Source organism: Beta vulgaris, chromosome 2, assembly GCF_026745355.1.
Source record: "Beta vulgaris subsp. vulgaris cultivar EL10 chromosome 2, EL10.2, whole genome shotgun sequence".
Taxonomy (NCBI): domain Eukaryota; kingdom Viridiplantae; phylum Streptophyta; class Magnoliopsida; order Caryophyllales; family Amaranthaceae; genus Beta; species Beta vulgaris.
Genome location: NC_079203.1, coordinates 23,111,481 through 23,122,701, shown reverse-complemented (window position 1 = coordinate 23,122,701; position 11,221 = coordinate 23,111,481). Strand labels below are relative to the sequence as shown.

Genomic DNA, 11,221 nt, shown 5'->3' with positions numbered 1-11,221 from the left:
CGAGTCGGGTTCAGGTCGGGTCATCTCAGGTTTCAGGTCATGTTTGGTCAAGTCATGTCGGGTCATTAAATCAAACAGGTCGGGTGCAGGTCGGGAACGGTCATAATTCGGTCAAGTTTGCTTCGGTCCATTTCTTCTTTCAGGTTCGGTCGGAATCTGCGCGGTCAATTTCGGGACAGGTCATCTTTCGTGATCATATGGTGTCGAGTCGGGTTTATTGCAGGTTTGTAGCGGGTGCTTTCAGGTTCAAGTCATGCGTGGGTCGGATACTTATCAGGTCAGGACAATAGCGGTTTGGGTCAGTTTCGAGTCGGGTTCAGGTTGGTAGTTATCGGGTTGTACCATACTTGATTTCAGGTCACTTTCGGGTCGCTTCGAGCATGGAACATATGAATTTTGTGTGGCGTTGCTTCAAAATTTTGTAATTATTTAAGATTTCATTGAAAAATCAATGCTTAATTAGTTCATACTAATTATACTACACTTAGAGCAAGAAATTAATCTTCTTTAAGTTAAATTCATCTCAAAACTCAATTATATCTAATTAAATTGTAATAAGTAGGCATTTGATGAGATCAATATAAGTTAACGCTAATAAAAAATAACAATATGTGCATTTAAGCTAATCATTTTGTATTAAAGTCTTTGACCTTGTCTAAAGTAACAATACTCGAGTCAAGCCAAAAACACATAAATCAAATCCACTTGTTCCTAGTTAATAACAATAGTAGCAAATAGCAATGAGTTATTGAATTAATGATTATTAAAGACTCTTATGTTATGAATCCTAATATTGGTTTACGGAGTATGTTGTGTCATTATAGTCTACTACCATACTACAAGTAGTGTCTTAAAGTTTAAATAGATCTTGATTCCTGAGTGTAAGATGGGCACTTTGATTTTTGATAATTGTTAGAAATTATTAGTTTAGTAAGTACAAATCTATATTTATTACTCAAATATTCAATTACAATTGTTTCTAATTTTTAGATTTAATCAATAGCAAGAATAATAATTAGAATTATATGTCATAACAACTTACTTCAAAAGTGTACAATAATATATGATCATAAACAAGTGTGGTGGATAGTCATAGTAGTATGACTAGTATCAATTCATAGATGAGAAATGGAACCAACCCAATGATAAGATATTCTCACACAACGAATTAAAAATGAATAATGTTTGACTAAAAGAGTACATAATTTAGCCATGACCAATAATTATGATTGTATGAATTGAGTTGATTTGATTATGAAAGGGAGGAGCCTACTAACATACTCCCTCCGTTCTTTTACTTTGACCGTTATTTGTACTTTATATATAAGGAAAATATAATCATGTGTGATATTGTTTGATTCGTCTCAATATGTAGTTTTGGAATATTAACTTTTTATAATTTTTACAAATACATAATTAGATATATTATTACTCAAAGGTTTACATCGATAAATGTGAAAAGTCAAAAGAGGTAAACTAATAAAGGACGGAGGGAGTAGTTCATTAAATCTGATGATATTATAAGTGATCTTTAGCATAAAAAAAGTCACAAGAAAAAATGATTAAGCTCTAATAGACTTGTTAATATTTATGGGAGTAAAATATGTTCCAAGCTAATATTCAAACTGGCCCATTTGAAACTTCAAACTAAAAATTAATGAAACATTCACATAACTTAAAATTGTGTGTTATAGAATATAATTTGTTAGTCAATAACCGATACAGGACGAGATAACTTTAGATATCAATAAGATGAGTATAACTTATAGTTTAAACTTGATTTTGACTTACTAGAATCGATCATACATACAAATGTATAATAGTCAGATTGAAACTTTATCCTATTTGATAAATATTAATTAATAATAATAACAAAAATAATTAAAAAAACAAACAAAATAACAACAATTACCATACTAAATTGCTAATTATTTAAACAAAATTTATAAACTTTAAAATTACAAATAATAATTGACATGAATAATTATATATTAGATCTCTATGTCATTAAATATAAATCAATGAACCATAAACTCTCTATCCGTGTGCCACTTGATCCCCACTCCTCATTGGCTAAAAAAAGCACATAGATCATGATCTTAAACCATTGATTTTGACTACATTAGCCTAACTCAAATCTCAACCCTCCCTATCTCCCACACCCTCATTTTCCAAACGGTAATAATTTTTTTCATCTCTCAACCCTAACCTCAATCTTTACGCCTCTTTCACTCTCAAGCCATCTCCTTCCCTCTCAGTCAACTCTCACACCATCTCCTTTACTCACACTTTCACACCATGATGTTCATCTTCATTAGCAAAATTACACTTAATCAACAAGCAGAAATTGAAGGATGTGGCGATAATTCGGTCTAGGAGAAGCTGGAGATTTGGAATACAAATTTTCTCTTTGTTCTTTAGGTAATTTCACATGCATTTATATACTTATAATCAGATTTTTTTTAAAACAAATTTATGTTTAGATCTGTAATTTCGCTGAAGTCGTTTATTATTTTGTTCTTTCTATAAGTACTCATAGGATTTGGTTTTGAGTTTAATTGGTTCACTGTGCATAAGATATTTGTCGCCCCTTTTTTTTATCTACTTCCATCCATATTAGATTGCATTCATCTTAGAGGGTGCTATAAAATATCAAGATGAAGGTGGCTTGGGGTAAATTAGATAAATTGCAGTGCACGCATGCGTGAATGAACACAAGTATGTGGAGGTTACAACAACTTTATTTGTTAGAAGTCAAAATTTTGAGGGTTGAGCCAAATTTTATTGGTTGAATAAATTCAAGTGATAATAGATAGCATCACTAATATGCAACCTGGTGTTTACATCTAATGTGGAATCCACTAATATTGCAACTAATATGCGTGAATTACATTGTGGATAGATGTAGTCCAATTTTTTAGATTCCACAAAAGGCATCATGTCATGATAAATCTCTGTTTTATGTGATCACAAAGCAATTAAGTCAATGATTTGATTTTTTAGGGGGCCTTGAACCTGTAATTAAGTTTATGCTGAAGTTCTCCATTGTTATTCTGCATACTATTTAATTTTCTGCTAACTTGTAATAAGTTGGTGTTGAGTTTTGGTGTTTGGAATTGTTACTTTATTAGTAAAACTCTGTTTTGTAGTTAAGGCTACATTAACATAATTACTGATGGAAGAACATGTGAAATACAGGGTATTTTCCTACGTGAAATGGCACCTGAGATGCAAAAAAAGTTTGATAAATATTGGGGAGACTATTCTTTGATCTTATCCTTTGCTGTGATTTTTTACCCTCATTACAAGTATGATTTGGTGAAGAGTTTGTATTCTACAATATACACTGATGATACAAGTGGTAGTAAGGCACAAGCTGTGCTTTCCGAATTTGTTGAGATGTACAATTTCTATGCTAAATCTATAACACCTTGTGATACATCTTCATCATCACAAAGAAGTACACCAACATCACTTCCGCCTCTTGTGCCTCGTGGACCATTTAAGACCAGCAACATATACAAGGTTTATTATTTTCACTATTTTTCTTTTTTAAGTCTAACTTTCATATCATCTGGATCTTTTTTTTTTTTTTTTTTTGTAGAATTTTAATGCAAATGTAGCTCAAAGTAGAGTTGGCTACTCCACATCTGAAGTGGATGTCTATCTCAGTTCGCCACTAAGGCCTAATTTTCCACATGAAGAGTTTGATATCCTTAATTATTGGAAAGAACAATCTGTATGTTATCCAATCCTCTCTAGAATGGCGAAAGATATATTGGCCATTCCTATATCTTCGGTTGCTTCTGAATCATCTTTTAGTATGGGTGGTCGAATCTTGAACAAGTGGAGAAGTTGTCTCTCGGATGAACATGTTGAGGCTTTGGTTACTTCTAAAAATTGGTTGAATGGTTATGACAAAGAAGAGTATGTAAATTATGAAGTTGACATTGAACCTTCGTCTTTGACTTTTGAGGAAACTGAGTGTCTTCATGAGTAATCATGGTAAGTGATGTAACTTTTTTTTTTATTATAAATATTCAGTATTTAAATTCTCTGATTTTCTCCTCTCTTTCCCTTTTTTTTTTTGTTATTCAGATTTTCATTTATCCTACTGCTGTTGTTCAGGCATGTTGATGCTTGCTGCATTGGTGGTTTTCTGTGGTGCTGCTTTTTGAGTGCAAATTTAGGAGTAGGGAGTACTGAGTTGATGCTACTGCCAACATGTTCATATTTTAGCTATTTTGGTTCATGAACACTTAGATAATCTTTCGCTATGTATATATTCTGGCACTTTTGTCTTAGCCTTTGATTGGGGGTAAAGAGTTGGTTTTACAGCTTTTGCCAACCTTGACTTCCTTATTCACTATATTTTTGATGTGTAACATAAACTATTTTGATCCTCTTTTCATGTAATATAAAGTTATATAATGGAAGATTGAAGGAATAGTTTTATTATTTGCGTAATATCTATGGTTCTATATATTTCATAACATAATTTCAAAGATCTATGGTTCTATATGTATGGTTCTATATATTTCATAACATAATTTCAAAGGCAACTAATTAAGGGGAATTTAAAAAATATCCTAACAAGGGATCAATGTACTCCTAATTAGTTTATGAGAAATCTAAAGCATTCGTTGTGAGTATCGATATAGTTTTTTCCCATAAACAAATTCGCCAATATAAATTCTTAAATAATTAAAGGATTTTAAAATATTACATGATCAAAAAAAGTTACAATTATTTTTTTTTACCGCATATTTAGGATATCAATATGTTACCATTTTATTAATGCTATTTGTTCAAATTTATTATGTTAAAATGATAAAATGTTAAGCATCAGATAAATTTTAATAAACATGTTTTACTTTATTCGGGACTTCGGGTTATGTAGATAAAGGTAACATATGTTTATGATTTATGTTGCTAAATGGAGATGTTAATGAAAAGTCGAATTATCAACAACCAATAGGCCGGGTAAAATCAGGTACCATGTTGTAACAGGTCGGGTCAAAAATCAGGTAACAGGTTGCAACAGGTTTGGTAAAATCAGGTAACAGGTTGCAACAGGTCGGTACAATAGCAGGTTGTGTCGAGTTATGATTGGTTTCAGGTTCAAATCAGGTCGGGTGTCTAATTAGGTTCGGGAACTTGTCAGGTCGCATCACTTCAGTTATCGGTCTTTTTTGGTCGGGTGTCGGTTCAGGTTCAGGTCATTAAGTCGTGGGTCAAGAACAGTTATCATTTATTATCAGGTCGGGTACAAGTCAGGCTACAGGTGACATGTTTTACCAAAATTTCAGGTGCAAGTCAGTTACAGATCATTACAGGTTCAGGTCGGGTTCTCAAATCAGGTCATTTTTTGTCAGCTCTAGTATAAATACATAGATTTGTATTTGTGCATTCTAATACTCCCACTCTCACTCTCCTTCAATCTCATCACCACTTCCCCCACTCTCTTGACCCTCCCTCACGAGATATGATAAACATATAACTGATAGATGCAAAAAAACATCTATCAGGCATTAAAATAATATATCCCCAATAAAAGTACTTTTAGTGTTCCCCTAAGGAAAGGGTGGGAATGAAATGTTTGTACCGTTATATTTTAATATTTTGGCGACATAAACTAGGGGACAGAGGTAAAAGCTCCAGAAAACCATTTCCAGATGAGAAACTCCAGAAATATTAGAGAAGATGAGAAACTCCAGACTCCAGACAAATTAGAAGATGAGAAACTCCAGACAAATTAGAAGATGAGAAAGATAAGGAATTTTTGAAGAATTTATTCAAGTTAATTTTTGAATTACATTGATCGAGCTATGGATTCGGTAATGAAGGACGGATGCGCGGGTGAACATGCAGTTCCCACAGTTATGGACGTAAGTAGAATTTGTAATTAAAAAAATTTGTTATTTGCGTTGTAGTAATAAATGATGAAATGGTAGGTATAAATGGCATTTATTGAAGTAGAAAACACTACTACAAAAAAGGCCAAGGAGACCATATATAGGAAACCTGTTATGGTTACCAACACATTTCTTAAACTTAGCAAACCATCATTGATTATTGAAAACCAGTCTCTTAGGTTTAATTATTTGACTTGTTGAAAAAATAGTTGTGAGATAGGAGACTATATCTCATCAAAACTGATTTCCTTGAAATATTTTAATTTTTTTCTCTCTTAAAAAAAAAGAAAAGAAAAAAAAGAACACAACACCACGTAGTAGGGTACTCTACAACGTGCTTTTAGAAGTTAATTTTTTTTCTCAATCCCACCAGTTGTTGTGATGCCGCCATTACCAAAACCTCAAATCTCAATCCAATTCCCAATCGAGAAATGAAAATTCGTCGCTCTCAGTTGGTAACAATTCCCATTAACTGATTCACCATTCGCACTCTCAATCCAGTTCCATCGTCGGCGACCACTAGCATTCAGTCCTTTTTCCGCTTGCTTTTGGTGTAGATTAGGTTTTTTTTTTAAATATCAGAAGGAGCCCAACACAAGTTGTTTCTTCTACCTCCTCTCATCACTGTCTTGCAGATTTCATTCAAAGCATCAGGTTAGGTGCTCTTGCAATAATCTTTTTTTTCTTAATTTTTTGTTTATATGGCTGCTGTTGTGGATCATCCTTAAACTATGTATATGGGTCACGGATGTATATTATCTATGATATGTGTTGTTGGTTTGATTGAATATGGGAAGTAATAGTTCTAAGCTCTTTTATTTCATGGGTTGTATGTCGAATTGCAATTGTTCGTGTGTTGTGGCTTTGTATTGATAGTTATGTGCACTTTGATTATGAGATTCTTATTGTTATGCCTCTCATCGGGTGTTTTGAAGTGGCCTGGATCAGATTATTGTAGTAGCTTTGCAGAATGATTTAATTGACAAAATTATTATAATTGAAGCCAATGCAGACCTAGACTGAGTTAAGGTTCAGGTTATATAGATACCACTTACCTTTTTTCCATATGGTGTTTGATGTGTTGGTATGTGGCTTTAATATATCTTTCTCATCTTTCATTTAGGCATTCTGATGTATTTGCATTTGCTTTTTCTTGTGTGGAAATTCTGTCTTTTTTTTTTTTGCGTGATTTTTTATCAAAATTGATTGTTTGATGAAGCATGGAAAAACAGTAGACTTAACCCTAAATAACAGATTAGATTTTTTATCAAAAGTGACAGTGTATTTTTCTCATTATGTTATACTGTTAGTGGACAATTCTCATTCTGTTATTTATGTTAGATATTTAGATAGTTAGATTATCTCAAGGAATGTGTTTATGTTATTTATAGTTAGATTATGTAATACACTGTCCACTAACACTATAGTCATTTATGTTAGATATTTTCTCATTATGTTATAGTGCAAAGTTCTTAGACATGATAGTGTATTTTCTCATTTATGTTATATTACACTCATTATGTTATAGTGGACAGTGTGTTCTCATTTTCTCAAGGAATGTTCTTAGACATGACAATGTTGTACCATCAACTACCTCTCTTTTATGTTTAAACAATAGGTCAGTGCTAAGTCTGTAGCTTCTCCTTTTCAATCAATAATTTTTTTATGTTTCTAAAGTTTTTTTTGTAGGTTTTGGAGCTTTTCATGGCTTCTGTTTAAGCCCCAGCAAATTGCTACTGATGTAGCATTAGTATATCTGGCTTCTAAGATGTTGAATATGAACTTTGACTCCTTAAGCATTTGATTGGAATTTCAGATGCTGCCAGTTGTTCTTCAAGGTAGGTGCATTTGTTGCAAGTCTGATTCTTGAGTTATTTTGTTCTATTGTGGGGAATATATGGTCATATAGTGCCTTTTCCTTTTGTTTTGTCTGGTTTGTAATCCTTCTGAGTGCCCTTATTGTCTTAATTTGTGGCAAGAATTTACATGGCGATCAGTCATCTTTTCCTTCAATATTTTGGAGCTAAAATTAACTTCATTGGTTAAACACCTCCAGCACCTTCAATTTCCATTACTGATGGCTCATCTATCGATTTTACTTTTATGCTTCAAAAACTTTCAGTTTATTTTAATACCGTCAATAAAGCTCAACAGCGTTTATTTTTTGTATCAATTTTTTATTGAGATGATCAAGAAGTATGATATATGAAAGGAACTCGTTTTATTCCAAGAAAGTTCAGGAAACTATAACTGAAGTTCTAACTATTGTAGTTGATTGTTGAGCACTCTTGCTTTATTAATTGGCGAGTAGTCTAAGTATAATTATCTGAAATTATTTTGTAGGACTTTTCTGGAAATCCTAACACTATTCGCGAGAGATGATTGACGATCTAAGAGATACGTGGGCGACATATTTAAACTACCAAACACAAGACGGTGGAGATAGAAGACAACGACGGTCAAGTTTGAATTGTACATATTATTTGATTTTTTTTAGAATTTTAGTTTTAGTATATAAGATTAGATTATAGAAACTTTGTACTTAAGACATTATTGGAAGAAATTGATGGTTTTAGAGAAATTGTTTTCGGATATAAATTAATGTAACAAATGCTTTTTTGACAAGATGAATAGAGCAAGCAAACAATTCTGGTTCATATATTGTTTTAATTATTTATATATATTATTCTATAGAAAAAAAAAGTGTATGTACAAGGAGCCGCAAATACAGGATCAGTTACAAGATAATGTATGTATAACGTATTTTATTGTAGTAAACTTAAGAAACTGGTTGTGATCAATAACTGGTTTCAAAAGGTAAGGTAAGGTAAGGAGACTGGTTTTTAATGTTAAATGGTCTCCTAACCTCTTTACATATTATATATACACTTATCAAAGAGACTGGTTTTACCTGTCAACTGGTCTCCTAAATAAACAAAGAAACCAGGCATTATAACCGGTCTCTTAACCTAGGACACCTGTGAGATGGAGATGTGTTACAGTCCGGTTTCCTAGGCCATTTTCAACCGGTTTAGGCCTTTTTTGTAGTAGTGAAAAAATGGTGATTTTGTCTCGCAACGAATAACTTCATGTAATTTTGTTTCTATTGTAATAACTTCATGTTGCAATTTACCATTAATTTGGTATAGTAATTAGGGAAAATATAATATTGGAATTGATGTGTCATTTAAGTGTGGATCTTATAATATTGGAACTGTAGGACATGAATTGTCCTGATAATGATGAATTGGTTGTTATTGAGACACCTGATCCTCATAGTTGTGGGTCAAACACTGTTGTGCAACCACCTGCAGTTGGTATGGTATTTGGCACATGGGAACATGCTGATGATTATATTAGGAGATATGGAAAGCAGGAAGGTTTCAGTGTTATTAGGGCGGCGGGGTCTTTGAAGAAAGTAGGTGTGAAAGGGAAAGAGGTGAGCGGTGTAGAAGTTAAGAAGGAGTTTAGGAATTACACTTGGAAATGTGAGTGTAATGGTAAACCTGACTTGAAACGAACATTGAAGGGGCGGAGACTTATGGGTGGGTCTTTAGCACATGGTTGCTTTGCATGGGGGTAAGGCACCCATTGGAATATTGACAGACCAAGATGCTGCTATGAGGAAGGCCCTTCGCAATGCTATGCCGGAGTCCGTACACCGGTGGTGCATTTGGCACATCATGATGAAATTTGGGAAGAAGTTTGGTTCATATGCTAATTACGAAGATTTGAAGGAAGCGTTGACGAAAGCCATATACGAGAGTGTAAGTCCAGAAGTTTTTGAGAGGAGTTGGCTTTATGCAATAGAGAAGTATGAGCTGGGTGATGATGAATGGCTTCAAGGTATGTTTGTGAAGTGAAATTATCAACGAAGCTTACATGAGGTTTAGTACATATGGTTTATGTTGTAAGTGAAGAAATGTACTACTACATGGTAAGTTATGTGCCTGCATTTGTTTTAAAGTTTTTAGCATAATGACTCTTCAGGTTTGTTTCGGGAAAGAGATATGTGGATTCCTGCTTACATGAGGCATCTATTTTGGGCGGGAATGAAGACAACCCAAATGTGTGAGAGCATCAACAACTTTTTCGATGGTTATGTTCACAAAACCACAAAATTATGCGAGTTTGCTGAACAATATTGCAACGCGATGGAATCAAGAGCAAATGCGGAGAGGGAAGCTGATGCAAATAGTTCAAGGTATCTCCGTGTTGCTGTCACAACTTTCAAGATGGAGATTGTGTTCCAAAAGTTGTACACGGATGCTAAATTTAAGGACATACAAAATGAATGTATGAAGGTGTTATACCTTGAATGGCTGGTAAGCATGATGTTGGAGACGATTTGGTTGAACATACGTATGAGGATAGGGTTTGGGTGGTTTGCAAGGACCCTAAAAAGGAGGTGCCTCTTGATAGGAATTGTGAATATGTTGTTCTTATAGACATGGAGACGACCGAAGCTAAGTGTGAATGAAAGTTGTTTGAGTCTGCGGGAATCTTATGTAGGCATATAATATCGTTATATAGTAAGTTGAAAATTAAGGAGATACCTGAAAAGTACATACTACGACGATGGCGGAAAGATGTATTCCAGAAGCATACAATCACTAGTAGAAAAAGCATGATTTGCGTCCCCGAATTCGCGTCGCACAGACACAAAAGTGACGCAAATTACCTTTGTGCGTCGCATGCCAAAGAGCACTCAACGCAAAACTTTTAATATTCATATCAGCATACGAGCAATATGCATCGCACCATATGTAAGTGCAACGCAGATTACCTTTGTGCGTCGAATCTGCTCCTTGTGCGACGCATATTGTGCGTCTCAGTTGGGGAGAAATTGAGCTCAATGTGCGTCGAACGCGGAGCTGGGTGCGACGCACAAAGGTAATCTGCGTCGCACCCTTTGCAAGTGCGACGCAGATTAGCTTTATGCGTCGCACTCAGCTCCGCGTGCAACGCATATTGAGCTTCTCAGTTTGGGGGATTGAGCCCAATGTGCGTCGCACTGAGGCCTCCATCCGACGCACATTTGGCTTCCAAAATAATAATTTAGCCCAGCAACGGCTTTTTTTTTCGAGCCCTAAATCAATACAAATACTCTCTCTCTCTCTCTCTCTCTCTCTCTCTCTCCTGCGACACTACTCTTACTCTCGCCGGCCTCCATAACATCGCCGGCGCACCCTTACCCTCGCCGGTGCACCCTCACTCTCGCCGGCGACTTCCTATTCTGGTGCGACTTCCTCTCTCTCTCTCTCTCCCCCTCTATCTCATTCTCGTTCCTTACTCTCGCCGGTGCC

The 11,221-nt window shown here is 34.6% G+C and overlaps 1 long non-coding RNA gene across 2 annotated transcripts; it reads left to right on the top strand.

Moving 5' to 3' along the window:
* The first annotated feature begins 6,238 nt into the window (after positions 1 to 6,238).
* LOC125494945 (uncharacterized) lies at positions 6,239 to 8,572 on the top strand. 2 transcript variants are annotated; one of them, XR_007271110.2, is made up of 3 exons: positions 6,239 to 6,569; positions 7,593 to 7,753; positions 8,259 to 8,572. It is a non-coding gene; the product is annotated as an uncharacterized LOC125494945 (long non-coding RNA). The 2 variants fall into 2 exon arrangements; XR_007271111.2 differs by having other exon boundaries at positions 6,242 to 6,569; positions 7,605 to 7,753.
* Positions 8,573 to 11,221: the final 2,649 nt, after the last annotated feature.